The sequence below is a fragment of the Podarcis filfolensis genome (assembly GCF_964270895.1).
Source record: "Podarcis filfolensis genome assembly, chromosome: 12".
NCBI lineage: Eukaryota > Metazoa > Chordata > Lepidosauria > Squamata > Lacertidae > Podarcis > Podarcis filfolensis.
The window spans coordinates 12,261,397-12,280,993 of NC_139614.1; the positions used below are offsets into that span (position 1 = coordinate 12,261,397).

Here is a 19,597-nt window from a genome sequence, read left to right on the forward strand (position 1 = left end):
ATGTGCGATCATCACATTCAAGAGATCAAGCCCAACAGGTGGAGGTTTCATATAATCTGAATTGCCTCAGCCACTTTCCCTTTCTTGTCTTTAAAGATTTTAACTGAGGTAATTTACGCTACACCCACAAATCTAAAAGTGAAGTTGATAGCTATTTTCCCACTGTAGCTTTCCTAAAACAGGCAAATAAACAACAAGCACATTTCCCTCTCTCTTTTTAAAATTTATTCACCTCTCTGACAAAGGCTGCGTAACAGCATTTGCAGTTTCAGTATGAAAAACGGAAAACATTCTGCAGCATGTGAGTGAATGATTTCCCCCAGAGGCTCCCAGATTTGGTTCGCTTGAAAAATTAAAACTCAGAAACAGCAGAAGACCCATATTCAGGTCTGAGATGCAGTTATACTTTTCAGTAGAGACCTAGTCCTTCCCCTTGGTTGCAAGCCATTGAGTGGTGGGAGCGATGTGAAAGGGTTTAAATGCTCATGTGGAACCAGTCCTAAATGTGCTTAGCTTTCTCTGAACTGTGCTCAAATGCAGTGGTCCAATGGAGGGCACTAGCATTGTTGAATCCCTGGGCTTCCCGACAGCATGCATCGCTGCCAATCGCTGAGAGGGGAAGGGGCAAGACGGTGGGGAATTCAGCACATCATGGGAACAGCAGTAGGGGCATCAGGTTGGCTCCGCTGCTGCATCTTCACTGTGCCAAGCTCCCCGCTGCCTTGCCCCTTGCTCTCCCCTGCCCTTGGTAACACTGGGAAGCCAGGTGAGCTGCCCTGACCTTGCTGCTCCTCTGGCAACTACTGGTGGAGGGGCAACTGGGGAGGAAGGCAGCTCCAGGCCCCTTTTTGGAGGAAGGGCAATAGCATTACCTGCTGGAGCACCAGGATAACCAATGGTCTCTCCTTGCTCTGGCAGCTGTATGAAGTTATAATGAGGCTTTTACGTTTTACTATTGTTTATGGCAGTTCAGCATACGAGAAGTCAGAGAATGAGGCCTGTGTCTTAGTATATTGGCTGATCCTAATTAACAGGGTGTTATGCTATGTATTAGGGATGTGGGTGGCGCTGTGGGTTAAACCACAGAGCCTAGGACTTGCTGATCAGAAGGTCAGCGGTTTTAATCCCTGCGACGGGGTGAGCTCCCATTGCTCGGTCCCTGCTCCTGCCCACCTAGCAGTTCAAAAGCACGTCAAAGTGCAAGTAGATAAATAGGTACCGCTCCAGCGGGAAGGTAAACGGCGTTTCCATGCGCTGCTCTGGTTCGCCAGAAGCGGCTTAGTCATGCTGGCCACATGACCCAGAAGCTGTATGCTGGCTCCCTTGGCCAATAAAGCGAGATGAGCACCGCAACCCCAGAGTTGGTAACGACTGGACCTAATGGTCAGGGGTCTCCCTTTACCTTTATGCTATGTATTGTTGCGCGCGCTCGCTCTCTCTCTCTCTCTCTCTCTCTCTCTCTCTCTCTGTGTGTGTGTGTGTGTAATGAAACAACACTTGCCTGCATTTTGGACCCTCCTGCACATCAGACTCCACCCCTGAACCAAGCCCAAATGTATTCTTAATTATGTGCTAGTTGTGGGTGGAAGGAAGGGAGTGAGGAAGTTAGGGATCAGGGGTGTCTTTTGCAATTGCTTCCTTGCTTGGCTACGGAGAACATTTAACAGTACAAAAATGCAGTGCTATCTTTTCCCAGCTAACATGCGCCTGGTGTTACAGGCTATTTATTGTACCTTTATTCAAAAAGTATCCCTGCTGGGAGCTGTCTATGAACATTTGCTCGCTGCCAATTTCTCTGCCAGAAGCACGTAGATGGACCTTACGACTATTTCCTCAAGGTAACCTTGGCCACAATATATTTATCAGCAAGGGTAATAAATGTAAAACAGAAAAGGGGAGGGAGAACAAACAGCCAGTTGTCTAACCCTCACAGTTTATGTGTGTAAATTATCAGTTAATAAGCAGGCTTGCCAAGCTGATCTAATCCAGTCTTCACCAACCTGGTGCCCTCCAGTATTGGACAACAACTTCCACCAGTGAGGCTGTATAGTCCAAAATTTCTGGAGGGCACGAAGTGCATAATGAAAGTAGCACGGCATAAGACACATTTTAAAGTTAGGTCTGTTATATATATATATATATACATATATATACATATATATATATATATATATATATATATATATATACACACATACACACACACACACACACACACACACACACACACACACACAATGGACCAATAGCTATTATGCTAACAAAGAAAAGAGCAAGGATCATTTGAAAGCAAAATATCTAGGCTTGAATGTACATGTGGCAAGCCTAGGCAGTGGCAGCATTCTGAGGCCACAGCTTCACCAAACATTCAAAGATCCTGGGAACTGTAGTTTGTTAAGGGTGTTGAGAGTTAGGAGACCCCTATTCCTCTCACAGAGCTTTAATTTCCAGAGTTCCTTGGGAAGAAGGCTCAATTGTTAAACTACTTCAGGAATTGTGGCTTTGAGGGGGTCTCCTAACACCTCTCAGCATTCTTAATAAACTAATGATAATAATAATAAATTTTATTTATACCCCACCCTCCCCAGCCAAGACCAGGCTCAGGGCGGCTAACACCAAATATAAAAAGAATTGATTGAAATACAGCTTAAAAAACAATATTAAAATACAACATTAAAACATTAAAATGCAGCCTCAATCAAAACCTTTTTGGGGGGATGAAAACGTCAAGTCTTCACCAAGGCCAACTATCCAGACTGGTCCTACATGGGCCAGAAAAAAGCCAGGGAAGTCCCCAAATAGGAGTTCCAACACAGAAGGAGAAAGGAAAAAAGAAAGAGGGGGAGGGAATCAAATTGGCTCCAAGCCAAAGGCCAGGCGGAACAACTCTGTCTTACAGGCCCTGCGGAAAGAAATCAGATCCTGCAGGGCCCTGGTCTCATGAGACAGAGCGTTCCACCAGGCCGGAGCCAGTGTTGAAAAGGCCCTGGCACTGGTTGAAGCTAATCTAACTTCCTTAGGGCCTGGGACCACTAGGGTGTTGATTTATGGACCTTGAGGTCCTCCGTGGGGCATATCGGGAGAGACGGTCCCATAGGTATGAGGGTCCTAGGCTGTGAAGGACTACAGTTCCCATAATTCTTTGGGGCAAGCATGAAGTGGTATCATAGTGCTTTAAATGCATGGTGTGGATGCAGCCTGAGGTGAGCCAGGGCATTCCTGCATCTGCACAGTCCAGACCTCACTGCCACCCAGCCTCACCCCTGCCCCATCCAGGTAAGCTACGACGATGGTGGGAGGGCAGCTCTGCGGTTCTGCCCCACCATACTGACCACTGCTGCTTTAAAACAAAATGCACTGATTTGAGGGTATCTTGATTACAATCTCTCTCTCCCCCTGCCCCCAGGATGGAAGCTTACCAGGAAGATCTATCCCTCACATTTGTATTCCAGCCTGAGGCTGCATACCCACATGGAGATATTTTGCTTGATCTTCACAACAACCTTCTGTGGTAGGTTAGACTGAGAGGTAGTAAGTGATTCGCCAAAGGCCACCCAGTGATCAGGATTTGAATCCAAGTCTGCCTACCCCAAGTCAAACACTCTTTCCTATGAGCTTGTTGATTCTTTCTAATTTGATTGCTTTTAGATCATAATGGGTGCAAGACGTATTTATTTTCTCATTAATTGCAAAACCACATGGATCAGGTTCCATCTGACCCTGAGTGGAATCTCCCCTCTCCCCACCCGCTCCAATATACATACAGTATACATATACATATACATATACATATACATATACATACACACACACACTTATTTTCTCTGCTTTCAGAAACTCTTAGTGCATTAGCTTTTCCTTTGTCAGGGTTGTATCTCTGACAGCAAATTGTCAAGCAAACAAAACCTTCTCGCCAGCGCTGCAGCTCTTATCTCTTACAGTCAGTCTCACAGTCCAGACTGCAGCTGAAACTGACAGAAAAACTCTTGGCCCAAGCAAGCCAAATACTCTCAATTGTTATTATAATAATTATGTCACATGAATTTTGCAGCAGACCACAGATGTCTTAGCCATGCAGATCAGCCAGGCAACTGGGGAAAAGATGTTGCGCAGACAAGTGCTCTTTCATTGCTGTTGCTGAAAGCCAAACTGGACCATGTGTATATTATTCTGTTTTGGACATGTGAGCGTGGGTAGCTTTTTAATTTGTTCTATCCATAGAGTTTTGGTAGGTGAGCAGCAATCTATTAATAACACATTTTTAATTACCAATTACCAATCAAAATGAAGCAAGCAGATAAGCCTCAGCTATATACTGTAGTGTAGATGAAACGGATGTGGGCTGTAGCAAATGTTGCAATGTGTAGGGCTCCTGATTCTAGCCACCCAGGGACACTGCCTTTCCATATATTGTACTTTATTCTATTCTACACACCCTTCAATTCTCATTGAAAGGCAAGCCTACCCAATTTGCATATTCTGAAACAAGATGTGGTCTGAAACACGCCTATCCTTTGCAATTTGCATTTCTCCACGTTTTCCAATGAGGTTCCTCCTGCCAAGCAATTTGTACAATATGCAGATACTAGGGGAAGTGTGCATTAAAAAATGCATATACAAGTGCAAATAACAGTCTCAAATCTTCCATTCTTGGGCAAGGTGATTGAGTGAGTGGTTGCTGAACAACTCCAGGCACGCCTGGAAGAAGCAGACCATTTGGATCCCTTCCAGTCGGGATTCAGGCCTCATCATGGGACTGAAACTGCCTTGGTTGCACTGGTCGATGATCTTCGGTGGGCTAGGGATAAAGGTGAGAGCTGTTTCCTAGTTCTGCTGGATCTCTCAGTAGCTTTTGACACCATCGACCATAACATCCTTCTGGACCTTCTAGAGGGGCTGGGAGCTGGGGGCACAGTCATACAGTGGTTCCGCTCCTTCCTCCTGAGCTCTAGTTATCTCTCGCTTGGACTATTGCAATGCGCTCTATGTGGGGCTACCTTTGAAGATGACCTGGAAACTACAACTAATCCAGAATGTGGCAGCTAGACTGGTGACTGGGAGCGGCCACCGAGACCATATAACACCGGTCTTGAAAGACCTACACTGGCTCCTAGTACGTTTCTGAGCACAATTCAAAGTGTTGGTGCTAACCTTTAAAGCCCTAAACGGCCTCGGTCCAGTATACCTGAAGGAGCGTCTCCACCCTCATCGTTCTGCCCGGACACTGAGGTCCAGCGCCGAGGGCCTTTTGGCGGTTCCCTCGCTGCAAGAAGCCAAGTTACAGGGAACCAGGCAGAGGGCCTTCTCGGTAATGGCACCCGCCCTGTGGAACGCCCTCCCACCAGATGTCAAAGAGAAAAATAACTACCAAACATTTAGAAGACATCTGAAGGCAGCCCTGTTTAGGGAAGCTTTTAATGTTTAATAGGTTATTGTATTTTAGTGTTTTGTTGGAAGCTGCCCAGAGTGGCTGGGAACACCCAGCCAGATGGGCGGGGTATAAATAAATTTATTATTATTATTATTATTTAGTATTATTATTATTTCAAAAATGCATTACATTAGTTTGCAGAAATGTGTGTGTTAGGAAAAACTGCATATATTAGGAGAAATTTGCATTAAAATGCTGATGAGGATTTAAAAAATAAATAAATCTCAAACTAATGTAGAGAAATGAATTGAAGACTGGAAAAATGAGACACAGAGAGAAATGAAATTGACAGATTCACCCATCTGCACCCATCTGCACCTGCACCTCAATAGTCAGTCAGTATTCCACACCCACTGAGCATGCTCAGTCCTCTCTGGTCTACTTTGGGTGGTGCAATCACCTCCTCCAGCAAACGTGTGGAATGCAGCCATTAATATTTCTCACCCTGTACACCCTCCTTTTTTAATGTAAGTCACATTAGGTTACTGTGTGTCACAAGCTGAAATAATAATAATAATAATAATAATAATAATAATAATAATAATAAATTAAAAATGTGATTTTATCCTTTCTGCCTGCAACTGTTTTATTGATTGCTTGTGTTTTGAGATAGCTTATATATTATATTTTGAGCACTGCTTTAGGGAAAAGACAGGGTATACATTCCCTAAATAAACAGAAATGTTGGGCTCAAGCTATCGGAAGCTTTCTTGGTAATAAACAAACACCTTACATTTTGTTACGAAAGCAGGAGGCTAATGCCGATATCGCTGGCACTTATGCTCCCACCCCTGTCAAAAACTGTGCGTCCATTTAAGCTTCCAAGTAGTCATCAAGGGCAGTCCCAGGTAGAGGAGCAACACTGACAGGCTGACTGCATGCATATTTATGGCCCGCTGCTCCCTCAGGTGCAGCACAGCAGCTCCCATTTAAGCTAATAGGGCCAGCACAAGAATAATGGCAGGCAGGTAGACAAATTAAAAAAGGAGATTTAGCACTGCAGGCTCTTAGTGGGTGGGCAGTGCTTTCATTTAAAAATAAATATAATATTATTTATAAAGCACACAGCCCCACAGCCTGCAGGGTGAGGCAGAATAATTCCATTATAAAAACATTAGAAACATTCGAAGTGTAGAATACCAAAGAAACGAGGAACAAAAGGAATCCAAGTCCAGGAGAAGGCCGAAGTGGATGCCAGTAAGAGAGGAAACCTATTACAAAGTACATTCAGGTTATTTTATTAAAAATCAGCATGAATGGTTTTCTCTTTTAAGAGAGAGAGAATAGACTTTGTGTGCATTCATGACAGGCTATTTTGTTGGAAATTCAAGTTTTCATCATGCTGAAAAGAAAGAAATAACCCACGTAGGTGAACTGTGGTCCTGGAATGATGGGATGCTGAAGTCTTGATTAGGACTGGGCCTCTGAAGCACATTAAGCCTCTCAAGAGGTCAGCCTTCGAGGTTAATTGCAAAATGCTACATATTCCACAAGGATGCAGTTGTTTGGCACTGGTAAACATGTGCCAAATGTTCAGTCCCTTCTCAAAAATGCACTAAAGGGATGAAGTACACTGTTCCTGCTCACGTTAATTTTAGGAATCACAGGGACCTCATTTAGGCTTTATACTTGTCAAGTAGCTTATGGACCTAGGTGAACCAGGGTTGTGTTTCTGCATGAAACACAATTGGCTGCAATTGGTACTTTGGATTACAGTAAGCAATATTCTCAAATACCAGATGCTATAATAAGAACCAGCTATCGATTTAAATTAGCTGAACTTTAAAAGAAGTGTTATAACGCATACTGAATCAGGGATCATTTTTGATCATGTTCTCATGTGGAAGGCAAGTTGGCCTAACATTATGTCTTCTTACACAATGAGCCGGAAACCAGTTATACGCTCAGCTGACTATGGGCGATTATAAGGGCTGTTTACCAAGTGGTGACTAACCAGAGTGTCAAGGCCAGCCCAATACATTTTGCTGCCCGTGTTGAAAGGCAACGCCCTCCCCATTGCACAAAAGAAGTCAGAACTATTTTCAACACGGGTGATCTGCAGTTTCCTTAAGGCAGCGAGCTGTCCTCGCAACACCTCACTGCCACCCACTCCACCAACCATCTGCCACCTGCTTAATGGTAGGGCCGGCCCTGCATAATTTTATGTTAATTGTGCACCATATCCGAAATAAGAACAGCCTACTGGATCAGGCAAATGACCCATACAGTCCAGCATCCTGTTCTCACAGTGGCCAACCAAGCAGCCCGCAGAAGATGAACACCAGAGCACCTTCTCCTCCCATGGTTTCCAGCAATTGGTATTCGGAAGCATTGCTGCCTCCAACTGTGGAGGCAAAGCATGGCATCATGGCTAGTAAAAAAGGTAAAGGTAAAGGACCCTGGATGGTTAAGTGCAGTCAAAGTTGACTATGGGGTTGCGGCACTCATCTCGCTTTCAGGCCATAATGTAATATGTTACCAACTACCCTTACAGCTCTGAATAGCTTAAGTACCTTACAGACCACTTCTTCTTGTACCATCCTCCCTGCTCCCTAACATCTGGTGCAGATACTCTTCTTTGTGTCCCAGCTAAGATGGGGGCTTGGCTGATAGGGACAAGGGCCTTTTCCAATGGTTGTGTTCTTTGCCCTGAAATGCTTGATTGACAGCCCTCTTCTCCTGCTGCATCTCACTGGATGGTAAAAACATTTTTTTATTCCGGCAGGCCTCTGTTTTAATGAGTAGATAATTTCCTGTCTTATGCTTTTGCTTTATCTGTTGAACATCTCTTCACCTTATCCTATTGTTATCTTAGCGTGATTGTCATTGTATTTTATAGTTGGTTTTAACTGTTGTAAACCCTGCTGGGTGGCATGTAAGCATTGGAAGGGCAGGACAGAAATCCGTATATCAATCAATCAATCAATCAATCAATCAAACAAACAAACAAACACATAAGTAAGTAAGTAAGTAAGTAAGTAAGTGAGTAAGTAAGTAAATAAATAAATAAATAAAGTAAGTTGGCTGGCAAGAAACTGATGTAAATGGGAACGCATGAGAATGTGTGTCTGGATGTGGGCATCTGACTCTCCAGCAATTTGCAGAACAGTAGTACATTTTAGCATCACACACAGTCATCATGATTGCACATTCAGTGTATTTTTCTATATATCTAATCTATAAAGTCAACATCTGATCTGGATGTATGATTTAGCATCTAGGCAAATAATGGCTAACGTAGTATCCTGAGGATAAGCGAGTTGGCCCATGCTTATCTTTAAGGCAGAAAATGATAGCAGTTTCATAAACAGACACCCACCCACCCCGCTTCCTTAACTGCTTCACTCCCTGCTAAAAGCCAGGTCAAAAGTGGCCCTTTAATATGTAAAATCCAAGCCTGAGTGTAAAATGTAGAGCCATCCACTGACTGTAATATAATGTGTCATAAGAAGTAAGTAGCCTTCTGGCTTGAAGGAAGGCTGATAGGCAGTACAAGGCTATTTTACACATGTCAGAGGTAATAAATCTATAGGTTGCCTGCAGGCCTTGGATCCTGATAGAAACACATTACGTGATGTTAAATGTCTCTGTGTTTTAATGCTATTGACTCTTTTCAAGAAGGTCTTTGCTATCAAGCTGGAAGAATTCCTGTTTATGCTGGTTTGTGTTCCAGCTTTATTATGCACAGAATGATTGCATTAATCAGTTTTCAATTAGGAACAGCTAAGGGGAATAGATCGCCATACCAGCTTTGCTTATGACTCTTCAATTTAAAAAGATCATCCTCAGGAGGAGGAGGAGAGGGTAGAGAGAGACTTTAATTGACTCCCCCAGCTCCTGAATAGAATGCATAAGTCATTTTTTAGGATATGTGCAAGTCTGCATTCATCAGGCTGCAGCTCAGTGGTGGAATATCTGGCTTGAATGCCAAATTGCCCAGAATTCAATCCCTGGCATCTCCAGGTAGGGCTGGCATGGATTCCTGCCTGAAACCTTGGGAGAGCTCCCACCAGTCAGTGTAGACAATCCTGAGCTACATGGACCAATGGTCTGACTGGGTATACGGCTGCTTCCTATGGTTCCTAATGATATTGTTATGGCCTGATCCTGTAAGCCACCATGCTCTGTTAAGACTGGGCACTATGTCTGTTGTGCCTGGGAAGTGCCATGAACTCTGTGATATTGTCCTGAATAGGCAAGCCAACTCAATGCATCACAGGGGCACAACAGGATACTTTGTGCGGTTAATCCCCATCAGTGGGCTGGTTTAGGCTAGTACGGTATAGTGGGGAGCTAGGAGGAGGGAGCTCTTTTTGGAAGCTTAACATTCCTGGAATCTTAGGACCTTGTGTAAGGTAAACTGAACTTACGTGTATGTCTGGTTAACCAGGAAGTGGGTAGGAACTGAGTTCATGTACATATTGCATTATTTGCTATATTTGTATTCTGACTGCAGGGCTTTGTCCTTTGAGTTTTGGATAATAAATTCACCAGTTGTCTTCTTGCCTTGGGACTGAAGCACCCAGCACTTGGAACTTTTGGACTGGCTGACTACAAAATTGCAAGCCATATTGTCTATTTTTCCTCTCTATAGACTCAGAAGGATTATTGTATTGTTTGTGTTTTAAACAAATGACCTATGTGCTTAGCTCTTTGTGGGCAATTGCCGCATTGGCTTGAATAATTATGGTTCCAATGAAAGAATTCTTTTCACCTTAAATACTGGCAAGTTTTATTCCACCCAAGCCTCCAAGGACCCACAGAGGAAAGGATCACACTGTTGCATGGCAACACTGGCCTACCATCTCCCATATCGAGCCCTTTGTTTACTGCAATTGTCATCTGAGACTATTATTCTCCTTATCTTAACGGGAAGATGCCATGGGTTATTACTGTGGCGTTGAAAGTGCAGGGTATAAATGCAAGAAATTAACTTAAGCACAAAAACCCTTGTAGTAAGGTGCAGCAAATTGGGAGTTGCAGTGACTCCATTATGCAAGACTCCATTAAGCCAGCACAGAACTAGGCTGGTGTGTGGCAGAGGACAGCTTTGCTATGCAGCACAGCTAGGGATGGGGAAGACACTTGATGCATTTAGCATTTAAAGGAGAATCTACCTACTCTGTATTTTCCAAAACAATATGCAATGCAGAACACAGGCAACCTTCAAAATTAGTGCTTCTCCAGATTTTGCAATGACATTTTCCAGTGTGGCGTAGTGGTTAGAGTGACAGACTAGGACCTGAGAGACCACAGTTCAAATTCCCACCCAGCCATGAAGCTGACCTTGGGCCAGTCACTGATTCTCAGCCTAACCCAACCCCACAGGGTTGTTGTAGGATTAAATGAGGAGGGGGAGAACCATGTCTGCCACCTTGAGCTCCTTGGAGAAAAAGGTGGGCTATAAATGCAATAAATCAATAATAAGTGGTCTGAAGAAAAAACAGCAACAACCCAAAAAGCCACACACTAAGGTAATGTGGGTATAGAAATGCATACTTAGTGAAAATTGCATTAAAATGTGTTATACTGGGGAACACACGCTTTGCAAAAATGTGGATATTAGGCAAATTGTAAACAGTAACATATTAGGAGAATTCCACACTAAAACTCTTATGAATTTTCATGAGGACTTAAAACAGACACACACATACACTGCAAACTGATATGGAAATGTGGAGAACTTAAGGATAGGAAACAGAAATTGACAGATTTTCCCATCCTTGAAAAAGTTATTCCAGTACCACAGAACTACCATTGCTGATGCAATGACATCAAACCAATAAATGATGGCAAGAGATGTCTCAGCACCTTCTGAACTGAATTTCTCCCACATCCCTAACTTGTGGCAGTAAAATTTATTTGATACCTGCACATCCTTGACTCACCAGTTACCTGCTGCATTTGTCACAACAAAATCCTCCTCCTACCAAGAATGGGAGCTGAGGGCTCCACTATAGCTCAGTATGTGAGATTAACCACCACACCCTGAAACAGTTGTCTTTATGGCCCAAGACTATGTTAAGCTGGTGCAGCAATGAATTGTTCCCTCTGCAGGTCAGTCCCAAGATGCTAGCCTGCCACACAACCATTTCCTCTTGTTTTGGTTTCTGCTGATGTGTTTCCTTTCTGTCCCATTGCTGAATCAAGTCTGTGCAGTGAATAACAAATACAGCTTCCTTTTCTATTAAAGCCTTCCCAGGCATTAACCCTCACACTCGCAGTGTTATCTTTATCAGATCTTTAGCATATGGTCTGGTGGGCTTTGTGGGTGGCTGGCTATTTTGTATGTGTACTTTTGCATTAGTTTCCAAGAAACGAATGCTATACAGTGGTACCCCGGGTTAAGTACTTAATTTGTTCTGGAGGTCCGTTCTTAACCTGAAACTGTTCTTAACCTGAAGCACCACTTTAGCTAATGGGGCCTCCTGCTGCCGCCGGAGCATGATTTCTGTTCTCATCCTGAAGCAAAGCTCTTAACCCGAGGTACTATTTCTGGGTTAGTGGTGTCTGTAACCTGAAGCGTATGTAATCTGAAGTGTATGTAACCCGAGGTACCACTGTATTTCGCCTTCCCACTTGGCCATTTTGAAAATCTGCACCTTCTCCCAAAGCCCACAAATTATGCATTGCCAAAAAATAAGGTTTGCATAGAAATCACATATGTTAATTTTTGTGTGCAGAGGCACGTTTTTAAATAATTACTTTCATTTACACAAGACTTCAAACACAATACATCTTATAACTGTGGAAAAAAACTTACTTGTCTTCTTTCTGCATGGTGGGCAACTTCAAGGCCCTTGCTGTTTCTGAATTTACATTGATATTTTCAGTATTAATTTCTAATATTGCTGGTTGTTTTCCTAATTGTACAGCATAAATGTGCGTATGCTATGATTTAAAATGCAGCAACAATAATAAATGTTTGATTAGAAATCATTTCTATTTCTATTCCAATTAAAAAAATTCGCATCACGAGCTCTCTTAACATCTAAACCGGGATGACCTTTAGGGGGAAATTACTTGCTATGTTTAACTCAGAACCCACCCACCCACCTCCCTCCCAGTCTCCCATTAAATACAAATTCCTCTGTGGCCATGTTGGAGCCTTTTCTATGAGACCAGCGCACATTGCAGATTGGTCATGCCTTTCGAGAGCGTTTTAGGCTCGCTTTTATTTTATTTTTTTTGGCACCACTTTTTCACTCAGCGGAAAAAAAGACAAGAGGAATGTGTGCTGTGATGCTGAACTTTGAAAAACAACCTGACCTTTACAGCTGAGTTGGTGCTCTTTCCCTTGCTTGGTTCCCCCCTGCACACCTGAGTGGAGCTAAGAAGCAAAACAATTCCGGAATTCAGAAGGCCAAGGAGTGGGTCTTCTAAAGATAATGGGAGTGGAATGAAACACAGATGCTAAGAGAACCACATCTCATTTCATCTCTAATAAATAAGAGTTAATGGGAAGGTTTACACTACTGGGACAGAGCAACCCTATGCCCAAATTACACTAGGGCAGGAGACACGCCACTGCAATGCTGGTAGCAGGACTGCTGTATCCAGTACATGCTCACCCTGGAGAGGGAGGGAAGGAGAAAATATAAGAAGGGGTGGAAAAATGCAGACCCCTCCCTCAGTGTCCTTGGAAACTAGGCCACATACCCAGTAGGATCTAGCCTCGTGGCACTGGCATCACCATCACTTACTGCAATGATGCAGGGTTGGTGCAGGGCAGCAGCAATAAAATAAAATAAAATAATAATAATAATAATAATAATAATAATAATAATAATAATAATAATAATTTATACCCCGCCCATCTGGCTGGGTTTCCCCAGCCAATCTGGGCAGCTTCCAACAAAAGATTAAATTTACATTAAAACATCAGTCATTAAAAACTTCCCTAAACAGGGCTGCCTTCAGATGTCTTCTAAACGTCAGATAGTTGTTTATTTCTTACTATTCAAAAAGAAAAAAGATACAAAACTATGCAAAACATACAACCATGCAATTAAAAGATACAAAACTATACAACAACTATACAGCAAGGTTGGGGTAGTGCAGGAGCACTGGTGAAAACACCAGATTGGCTCCATCCATGTGCCTACCTTGCTTTCTCCTCACACCATTCAAGAATGGAGCAGGGTCATGTCTATGGTGCCAGCCTTTTCCACACTGCCTCCTCCTGCACATACCACCACTCAAAGCCTATGCTGGTACTGTTGCCTATACGACATTCATATCCAGATGCAGCCAATGAAATGATGATGATGGTCCATGGCCTCAGGACACAAACAGACCACACAATTCATACAAACCCCCTTCCCTGTCTCTCACATACAGATCACACAAACATCTCTTCTTCTCTCGCGCATTCCAGGGTAAAACACCGGAAGAATGGAGCAGGCCAATTTCCCCCAAAGAATGAGAAAAATTGTGTCTGTACATTTTGCCTCATATGTCCAGTTCCCAAAATTGCTAGAAATAGTTTTTGAATGGAAGCTGGGGATCTGGGGACTGTGGTTCACCCCAGGGGCACCAAAGAAAGCCTTGGCACTGCCATGGTGCCCAAGATGATGGCACCTTTAAGGCAAGGAAAATGGCTGCATGAGGCTCTCAGGCACATATGTGGGCTGTGATTTAATGCCTAATGAAGAAGGCATATTTGCCTCCTTCAGATATTTTTTTAAAATAAGAATTTTTTGTTTTGGTTTTTTAATACCAACGTTGTTTTGAATTTGCAAATTCCTCTGCTACTCAACTCCAGTGGGGGACTTAGGGAGTGTGCATCTAGTAGGATGTCTAAAGAGCAGCAAATTGATCTTCCCCATGCCCACCTCTGGTGCTGAAAGTCTCTTAGGGATCAATGTGATGCAACACATTGCTGGAGTGACAACAGATAAAATGCATTTGGGACACACTTTGGATAATTTTTATGGGAAAGTCTAAGATTTTACTTTCTTGGGCTCCATGATCACTGCAGATGGTGACAGCAGCCACAAAATTAAGAGACGCCTGCTTCTTGGGAGGAAAGCAATGACCAACCTAGACAGCATCTTAAAAAGTAGAGACATCACCTTGCCAACAAAGGTCCGTATAGTAAAAGCTATGGTTTTCCCAGTAGTGATGTATGGAAGTGAGAGCTGGACCATAAAGAAGGCTGATCGTCGAAGAATTGATGCTTTTGAATTATGGTGCTGGAGGAGACTCTTGAGAGTCTCATGGACTGCAAGAAGATCAAACCTATCCATTCTTAAGGAAATCAGCCCTGAGTGCTCACTGGAAGGACAGATCGTGAAGCTGAGGCTCCAATACTTTGGCCACCTCATGAGAAGAGAAGACTCCCTGGAAAAGACCCTGATGTTGGGAAAGATGGAGGGCACAAGGAGAAGGGGACGACAGAGGACGAGGTGGTTGGATAGTGTCTTCGAAGCTACAAACATGAGTCTGACCAAACTGCGGGAGGCAGTGGAAGACAGAAGTGCCTGGTGTGCTCTGGTCCATGGGGTCACGAAGAGTCGGACACGACTAAACGACTAAACAACAACAATCTTTCCCCAGGCACTCAAGGGGAAAGCAGACACAGTGCAGTGGGTTAGTTAACAGCATTACTCCAAACTCATCTAATTAAAGGTCTGTCTAGAACTCTATGCACGGAAGAGAAAATACATATAAATGACAATGATATATTGGAGAGCTGTGGAACACGACAATGTTTTCAGAGAGCAGACTATAGTTCGGGGAGAGTAGTTGCCAATCCCAATCGGCTATTTGTTCAGACTTTCGCCTGATCTATCCCAGGTGTTCAGAGCAGGTTACAATATATCTCATTTTATCCTCATAGCAACTGTGCGAGGAAGATTGGACAAACAAGCAAAGAGATGTTGGCTCCCCAGAGCCACCCATTTACCTGGATGGGTAAACAAGGATTTGTACTTCAGTCTATGTTCATCCCAAGAGCTCTGAGAGATAGAAGTGGGGCGGGGGAGAGACCCCTTGGCAGTTCTTTGCATAGATGTGCAAAGAAAGGTATCTTGCAGAAGGGATGCAACTGTGTGAAAATAAGGTTTCTTTTGAATATTGAAGGGACTGAACAGCTAAGGAGTCAAGAAGGTACACAGAGCAAAAAATAACACACACCAGTTGCCAGGGGAGGGTGTTGGGGGCTAAGAGAGCACATTGCCAGTACAAGACCTGGTTACTAAGTAAGGTAAAGGGGACCCCTGACCATTAGGTCCAGTTGTGACCGACTCTGGGGTTGCGGCGCTCATCTCGCTTTATTCGCTGAGGGAGCCGGCGTACAGCTTCTGGATCATGTGGCCAGCATGACTAAGCTGCTTCTAGCGAACCAGAGCAGCGCATGGAAACGCTGCTTACCTTCCCACCAGAGCGGTACCTATTTATCAACTTGCACTTTGACATGCTTTCGAACTGCTAGGTTGGCAGGAGCAGGGACCGAACAACGGGAGCTCACCCCGCTATGAGGATTCGAACCGCCGACCTTCTGATCGGCAAGTCCTAGGCTCTGTGGTTTAACCCACAGCGCCACCCACTAAGTATCTCCCCATAAATTACCCTATCCAAACTTGGGGGATATATGGCTGAAACTGGAGGGCAGTTTTTGCATAGTGCTAAATAGCTCAGCTTCTCCCTGATCTTTCTTTTACTACAACATATAGAACCGAGATATCTGAGCCAGCCCTGTCTGGCAACTTCCGTGCTCTTTCCCTTTTTTTCATGTTTTATGTTTCCACACACATTTGTGCATGCAGAGTAACTGAATGATTCATAACATAACAAGAGTCATAACATATCCGTAGCTTGGCTAACACTTGGAAGAGTTAGCAAGTTATGACTAAGCAATTTGGCTGGTCAACAAAGAACAAAAATAAAAGTGCTGCGTTTTTGTTTTGTTTTTGATAGTATGTTTCTCTGTCTCACTTCCAGTTCAGAAGCAAAGCTTATAGGTGTATCATGTCTAAGATGGGTTTAATTTAATTTCCTCCCACCCCCCAACACTCCTTTTTTAAATACAGATTTATAGTACATTAAACACTTGGAAGCCAAACTTGATTTTGCTTTTAACTTAACTTGGCATTTTTCATCTTTTCTGAAGCCAATGTTCTTTCTGCTAGCTGAGGTTTAAAATTAGCATACTGCCACTGAAGGCATTTAAAATGTTGATTCCTTATTCTTGGAGAAATTTAACTTCTGTTTATACAACTTGCTCCCCATGTACATTCTGTTTCAAATCTGCCATTTGCTAAACCATCTGGACTGGCATTTGGGCCCATTTTGGTAGCATCCCCTTCTTTAGGAAATGTATGAAGTGCATGTACAGTGATGAAATTGACTGTCACGGCTTGGTGTAGCAATTGCACAGAATTTAAAGCTGATGTTCTTGAGCCACCATGACTATCACACTCTTGGGTGCCTTTGATCAGCAGTGAGAATCACTGGTAACCAGGGTTCATGCCAGTGCCTAGCAAAGAGTTCCTGCACCACTTGATCACATATTTATAGCCAGACACATGGAAATACCCGGCGAAGGCAAGAACCTCTAACAGGTGTGAAAATGGTACACCATTTAACATAAGGCCAATCAGGACTGGCTCAAGAAACTTTGCTGACTGAGGTGGACAAGCAAAGGGTGCTCCTGCTCCACAAATCAAGGTACATAATACCCAAGGCTAGCTAAGTCATTTTGGCCCCTGAGCCAGAACATCTCACAAGCACCCCTTCCATGGAGTAAAAATGCAATAATGAATAGAAATCAATTTGTTGCCCTTTCTTATCACCCTAAATAAGCTGTCTGGGGCTGCTTTCTCATTCTGCCCAATAGCAGGGCCTGCCCGGTTTCTGACCACAGCACAACCTTCTCTCCTCATACCCTAACAAGCAAAACAATAATCGAATTGTAGGAAGGTATATGGAAATTTGGCTGTATGTCAACACCCAAATTATAGACCTTGGACATTTTCTGGGGCCTTCCACTTCCTGCCTTTAAATAATGCAGTTTCTAAATGGAAAGATGAAAGGTGATGGACCTTTTAATTTGTCTACATCTTTAATTAGGGTATGTACTATTGAAGCAGCTAGTACAATTATTTCCATTAAATGAAAGTCAGGACACTGGTGGGAAGTGCTGGATTTCATGGATGTTTTCATTCCCAGTTGTTCTGATCTCCTTTAATATTCTCTTGAAGTAATTCTCACTCCTATGCATATTCACGCCATTACTTTTAATCTTGGGCCATTCATTTGCCTTGACATAAAAAGTAATTTGAAAACCCCCTTAACAAAGAGTGTGTTCTTTCCATTTATCTCATAATTCGCTGAGGATAAAGGCAACTTTCTAACAGATCAAATTGTGAAGAACCTTCTGCTGGATATATTATAAATAGATCATAGCAAAGAGGTTTATCTTTTATCAGCTCAAAAACTGACAGACTAGTGCTTTGCTGTTTTCCTTCAAGCTGGCTTAGCAAATTTCCTTAATTCAAACCTAGAGGAGCTGTTAAAAATGGTTCAAACAGATCCCTTATGCTACCTACAAATGAGTATTTCCTTGGAGTAATTCTTTCTAAATCTTTCTGTAAATAAAGAAAACTGACTGACCCCACCAGAAAGCCAATTTACATATTATGCAGAACAGAGCAGACTGAGGACCAAACTATATACGGTACATCAGAGACCTATGAATGTTTCTATGATGTGTTTGTTGTTAAAAGCATCTATTGGGGTGGGGGGAAGAGAATTGGGTCATGAGCACAAGGTATGTGTGGGGAGGAGCTCCTGCAGCTCCTTTTCACACTGCCCCCTGGGCATCTGTTAGGGCTGGGCAAATCAATTGTCAATTTTGGTTTCTCTGCTTCTCATTTTTCCAGTCTTAAATTTGGTTCTCCACATTTACAAGTCAGTTTGTGCTAATTCATCCATATTTTAGTGTGACGATTTCCAAACATACATTTTCCTATGCAATTTCACCAATATAATGCATTTTTGTATGTAATTTTCACCAATATATTCATTTTACGCACACTTTATCCTAGCATATGCAGCTTTATACCCATTACTTGGTTGGAGAACTGCATTGGAAAGTGTGAATTAGTGATTAATATTTAAATGTGAACTGAAACAAACTTCTCCCTTCTTATCTGTTACATTAGCTAAGGAGGTGAAAACATGTATGCACAAGGTTAAGCCTCCTCTGCTCTATGCCATGGTCCCAATCCAAATCCCCTCACAGCATTTTTTAACAGGGGGCCGGGCCTTGAAAGATAAGAGAGATAAAGTCATGCATCTGCAATGTCACACCTACTTGGCCCTGAGGTGGCAGAATTCTTGGCCAGTTCCACTTCAGACTATAAAAGTGTGTGTGTGCTTGTATTTTTGAAAGTTTCTCCACATTATATAAAAATTATGCTTGCATGCAGTAGCAAATCAAAGAGAAAAGTTCCAGATTCATGAGTCTACTACAGATTTTTGGTTTGCCGTTTTCACACGGAGGAGCGTTCAAACATATGACACATACTTCACGTCCCACCCGTTCCAAACCGTTGCTACCTCATCCTGAGAAAAATACGTAAATTGGCTCTAAGAATATGTAAAACCGTTGAGCATAATTGAGAAAGAGAACCCAGCTTCCTGAAATATATATAAAAAAGGGGGGGGGAATACACTGATGACTCTGATGCTGCCTCTTCCTTACACTGATTAGCAAATCAGTTTCTGACTGGAGATAATTTATAAGATCCTTCAACATTTCATATGATGTGCTGGGAGGGGAAGAGGTCACATCTTTCCTGGAGTAAATCTCAGTTGGCAGTTACAGAATGTTCAAGCTTGTGAAAAGGCCAATTAAGGCATTATTGGCTGATGGGCCTCAGCACTTTGGATGGCTTTTAAGGGGCCTTGGAAAATTAGCTCTGCCGTCGTTCAATGCACATGGGATTTCTTCAGGGAGGTCCACAAATGGATCCTCTTTCTGAAAAACTCTGCTTCCATGATTGAAACTGCAAAGCCTGGGATATTTTCCTAATTATGAGTTCAGGGAACTGATCTGTCTGCAATAACTGCAACCCATGCTTCACTCAATGCTTCACTCTTGTTAACATGGTGTGTAAAACAATTGAAGTGGGCAAGAATTCACATGATTAAGGAACATAG

At 43.0% G+C, this 19,597-nt stretch overlaps 1 protein-coding gene across 4 annotated transcripts in view; it reads right to left on the reverse strand.

Annotated features, from left to right (window-relative positions):
- The window catches only part of TMEM108 (transmembrane protein 108), a 184,573-nt gene that overhangs the window by 29,923 nt on the left and 135,053 nt on the right, over positions 1-19,597 (reverse strand). The window contains exons 1-2 of one of the 4 annotated variants that reach the window (XM_083578130.1): positions 12,701-12,758; positions 12,195-12,240 (exon numbers count right to left, since the gene is read on the reverse strand). The exons of 2 other annotated variants lie outside the window; for them this stretch is intronic. The gene's annotated coding sequence lies outside the window, so the exon portion shown is untranslated. Of the gene's footprint in view, positions 1-12,194; positions 12,241-12,700; positions 12,798-19,597 lie in introns of those variants that run through there. One more of the 4 variants, XM_083578131.1, reaches the window with a different exon arrangement.